We start from the raw sequence: 5,606 nt of genomic DNA, 5'->3' as shown, positions 1-5,606 counted from the left end.
ATGTTAAAAATTTTTGATAGTAGATATTAATAACTATTTTAATATATTTGTATTGTTTTCAGAGAGGAAAGGAGAGGGGGAGATAGACACATCAATAATGAGAGCTAATCACTGATCAGCCACCTCCTGCATGCCCCACACTGGGGATTGAGCCCAGAACCCAGGCATGTGCCCTGACCAGAATCTAACCATGACCTCCTGGTTCATAGGTCATGCTCAACCACTGAACAACACTGGCTGGGCAATAACTATTTTTATGTTATGAATATATGTGTTTGTTTGCTCGATATAGATAGTTCTGTATATTGATAAGCACCGTCTGCCTATAGCAAGGGAAAAAGTGATAACTTCAACATTTGGGATGAGTTTCCCAAGAAGGTTTACTTTATATTTTTAGGGAAGCCATTCTGATGGTCACAGGTGATGATGTGAAGGCAGTCCCTCGGCAGAGAGCAAAGCAAGTATATGGGAAATGGGGAAAGGATGGAGTGCAGAATATGTAAAGAGATTTGGGGGTATGTAGTAGAAGACATGTTCATAAGAATAAGAATTCAGATGGTTGGTCAATGATAAAGAGAGGACCCAAATAAACAAAATCAGAAACGATAGAGGCGAAATAACAACAGACCCCACAGAAATAAGCCTTCATCCATAAAAATACTTTGGACAGTTTACTACCAACAAACTAGAGATTTGGGGGTATGTAGTAGAAGACATGTTCATAAGAATAAGAATTCAGATGGTTGGTCAATGATAAAATGGCCAAAGAATTTTAAACAGTAACAAATCTCATGTTTAATTTTTACTTTTTTTTTCTGACGTGTAGCCTTCATCCATTTCCCAGATAGGTAAAGTTTACTACCTATCGTATATGAAATTTTTTTTGTTTGTTTTGGAATTCTAGATAAATGGGGTTGATATGGAAAAAATCATATGTCAGCTATAAGACTGAGCTAGAAATGAGATTAGGAGACCAGCAGTTCCTGTGATTCAGAAACTTGAGTGACCATAAAAATTGATCAGTCTGAGGATCAGTAAACATATTGTGTTTACTGATCCTCAGACTGTAAACACCTGAAATACTCCAGAAATGATCCATCAGTAAACACCTGAACTACTCCAGAAATGAGGTGGAAAATCCGTGAAAAGTCTATTTAAACCCAAAGGACTGTGTACATTCAGTTAACATTCCAGTTGTATACACATTTGAAAGGGAATGATAAATGTATTTTTAAATGACAACTCTGTTGACTTTGATTCCAGTAAACAGTATAATGAAACCCATGTCCATCTAAATGTTAAGTGTGCTAGCATTTTCAAACTTGTAGCATTACATAAGTAAAGTTTTTAAACCTGTAAGGTTTCATTGGTTGTTTTTAGGGGCTTTCATATGAATGCAGTGTTTCTCTTCTTCCCCAAATTTACATAACCAACACAAACAAATCGCCTTGATTTTGCTAAGATTGAAACACATACATTGTTGATATTGGCTTTTGTTTATGTCTGATCATTCTTAGCCTTTTGGTGGGAAAGTTTTTGTACTTGACCCTGCTGAAAAAGTCTGTTTGACCATCCTAGTTGCTTTTACATTGTAGTTGATTAATTAATAATAAAAGAATGATCAATGGTTTGCTCATTTAATGGGCATTTTCAATAGGCCAGTAGTGGTACATGTGGACTAATCATCAGCTTAACGGGTGGGATAATCCATTCCAGAGATTATTTCTGTACCTTTATATAGAGATATTCACCAATTTCTATTGTTTAGTCATAGAGAGTCATAGCACCTACAGTATTGTGTTTGTTGCTTGACTCATACCCATGTAAGGCATCCTGAGGGATCTAAGGAGGTGCTAAAAATGCCAAGCTTCTGGGAGACTTGCCACTGCATAGTGACCGAGATCAGATAGGAGTCAGGCTCTTTTTCCTCAGGACAGTATTTTACATTTGCCTGGGAAAGCCAATGAACATTTATAGGGAAAAGTTACTTCATTTTAAACAAATACTGTTATTTTAAAAGACACCAGACTATAATTTTAAAAATAGTATATTTTTAGCCCTAGCAAGTTGGGCTCAATGGATAAGAGTGTTGGCATGCAGACTGAAGGGTTCTGGGTTTGATTCCGATCAAGGGCACTCGGTTGCAGGCTCCTTGCCCTGATCCATGGCATGTGAGAGGCAACAATCGATGTGTCTCTCTCACATCGGTGTTTCTCTCTGTCTCTCCCTTCTACTATTTCTAAAACACAAATGCAAAGATATCCTCAGGTGAGCATTAGATAGATAGATAGATAGATAGTATATTTTTAAATTAAAAGGTTGGGTAGGTACCAGTATTTAATATTTGAAGTTTTATTTAAAAAAAAACTTAATCAATTTTTATAATCCTTTAATTTCTTTTTTAGGACTTCAGAGTACCAAGACTGTTCCTAGGTGACAAATTCAGTTCACTAAAGGCAAAGTACATTCTTATTTCTAGTGTTGCCAGAGCACATTTAATTAAGAGCATTATTACTATATAATGAGAAAATCCCCCTCTTGGCAGTAAATTACCCACACAAAAAAGAAGATATTACCCATTTCTGCTTCAAAATGCAAATGTGTTTAGTAATGAAAGTCATTATGATGCCTAATGGAGCAGGCATCCAAAATCACTTACATTAATGAAATAAATCACACTCAAAATGCATGTCTGGCTATAAATCATTGCTCTCTGTACAGGTTTCTGTGGTCATGAAAGACAGCATGATACGTGGATTGAATAGGGCAATTAGACTGAGAAGTCTATGGTGTGAGTCCCAGCTCTGTTGGAACTCAGATGGCTTCCATCATTTCAGTTAGATTTCTAGTGTGTCAGCCTCCCCCTTTGTCAACAGTGATATTATTAATTCTGGTGATAAAGATCAAACAAAATCATGCCATTGAAAACTGCTTGAAAGTTACCGAGCCATTACATAGATGATATTTGTTCATTTTATGTAGGACTCTGGGATGTATGGGCAGATGACACAGCTTTTATATAGCTTTGGTAAGCATCAGTAAACATCTGTTTCTTCTTACCTATTAAAAAAGTATTCTCCCCCCCACCCCCCACCCCCAACGTAATTCATCTGACAGTCTTGCCTTGGGAGCTGACTTTCATCAGTGACACAGAATACAGAGTAACACTACTCAGCTCTTTCACTACTTCTTCCATGGTCAAGCCTGTTTGTTGTTCATATCTAGCTCTGATGTTGACATCCAATCACCTTCAGGTAGCTTTGCTTAGTGTCAGGTCCAAGAGCAGGCAGCCTGTCCTACTGATATTTCTCTCTAATTTATTTATGCTTTCTGAAATGGTCTGCTATCTTCTAGTTGAGTGCTTAAACATCTAGATGTAGCAGATAGCAACTTTTCAAAACTACTGACTTCCAAGTTTGTTTGTTTGTTTGTTTATTTATTTATTTTTTCCAAGTTTATTTTTGTATCACTGAAGGCAGTGATGATGGTGGTGGTGATAGTGGTGCCGATGCTTACATACTGAAAAAAATTCTTGCCTTATTTTGTCAAACCCATTTCTATTTTTCCTCACCTAATGTGTAGGAGATTTCTATAATTTGATCCAGGTTTTTCTTTGATAATCTGATAGCAACTCTTCTGAACTCCTGAATCCAGGAATAGGATATACTTTCAGATAAGATTCACTTATTTGAACAGTGTTTTTCAGGACTTGAATTTGAATTTTATCACTTCTCTGGGGGAATTAGCATTTTTTTCTCTCCTTTATGTTAGTGGTTGGGCATGGGATAAAGGCTTCAGCATCGGTAACTTTTCTACTACTTATATTTGTATTTCTTCCTAAATTGGTTTCATCTTCTTTCAAGCAATCCATTTACAATCTAGTTAAACACAGTTGTAGCTACATGGTACATTATGCTTCTCAGAAATATCTGCAGTTTAAATATATGCCACTAAAATAGGATGGTCTTTAATCAGTACATTTTTTCTCACATATACTTTGGAAAAATTGGGTAATTTAAATAGGCAAAATTGATAAACCAAACATAAACAAAAAATAATTATGAAGTCTTAGAGTGTATTTTTCTGAAACTTTCATTTTGCATATATTTATATATTTTCTTAACAACAATAATGAGTAGTATCCACATTTTAAAACTTGACTGTGGTTAGTAATATAAACTATGCAGTTAAAATATTAACCTATTGAATAAAAATGTCAATTCTAAAGATGGAATAAATTCTACTGTTTGAATAGATCATAATATGGTTTACCAATCCCACAATGTGGTACATTTAGAAACTATATAATTCTGTTGCTCTTATAAGATCATGTATTTGTTCTTGTAAATCATAGGTGGTAAATATAAAAAATTAGACAATACAGGTAAGTCCTCTTAATGGTTAAATTAAGGTTCTTGGGCAGATATCGGGGTTATATTCATTCTTTGTAATTTTGTTGAAAATGTTTGTGGCTGTGCATTGGTAACGTATTCCAGAAAGGAATTCCATACTTCATCAAATTTTCAAAAATTTAAAAAAACAATTATATAGTTGTGTGTTTTTTAGAAAGGGCATCCAATTGATATAATAAGTAGATAAGCACTGTTTGATTAGCATAAGTTAGGGCCTGTTTGATGCCCGACTTTGGGCACATCCAGAATAATATGGATTGTGTGGTTCGCGGACTAATTTTGAGCTTCCACATTAGGTTGTCTTATAATAATCACTCTATATCTTGATCTAGGCTTAGTCTTTTAATTTTAAACCTCAGTGAATTGTGTTACTAGTTCCCACACTAGATAAACTACCTCAACAGTTTTTAAATGTCTATGCGTAACCCATTCTACTTGCATTTAGTATAATGCCCAGATGTCAGAGGGGAAAAGGGTGTACATTATTCTGCTGCACATCACATAATTATTTCACAAAAGAACTCCACCTCCAGTGTTTCTATTAATCCCGAGCAGAGAAGCAGATGGCAAACTGATTCTTTTTTGTGACATACTAACCATTAATGGAACCCAGAACTTGATTTTATTTCCCAGCTCTTGGTGAAGAAGTCAGTTGGTCAGATTTATAACACTGTCTCCTATTTTCTATTTTTTCTCTTATTGGTATTCTTTATAGGGCTCATAAACTCAGCAAGTCAGCAGGCTAAACCTGTCAGAATTCAACTTTTTCCTTTCTCTGTAATTCTATTGCTGGCAGAAAGCGACTTCCATATTGTAAGGTTTTTTCCCCCCCATTTTCTTTTAGTAATTTTTTTACAACTTCAGTATCACCATGTCCCCTAATGCTAGGCAACGTATAAGAAGAAAAAAGAGGAAAGGGGATAAGCAGCTACTAACACAAACTACGGAGTAACAAAAGGCTGGTAGACAAGAATGGATTCAATTTTACTGCTGGCAGATACTAGGTATAAAATAATTCAGCTTTTTGAAAATGTAAAGGGGGAGCTAGAAAAAAAGAGCCTGCTGGACTTCCAAGTAAACACATGGCTAAAAATGATCCCAAACATATAACTGGACTTTAAACAGAAAGTCTTTATTGAATTGGTTTTATTTTAATAAGCTGGAACGTCAATAGTGACACCAAAAACAAAATGT

The sequence above is a fragment of the Myotis davidii genome, unplaced genomic scaffold (genome assembly GCF_000327345.1).
Source record: "Myotis davidii unplaced genomic scaffold, ASM32734v1 scaffold735, whole genome shotgun sequence".
In the NCBI taxonomy this organism is placed as follows: Eukaryota; Metazoa; Chordata; class Mammalia; order Chiroptera; family Vespertilionidae; genus Myotis; species Myotis davidii.
This window is presented reverse-complemented; position numbering follows the sequence as displayed.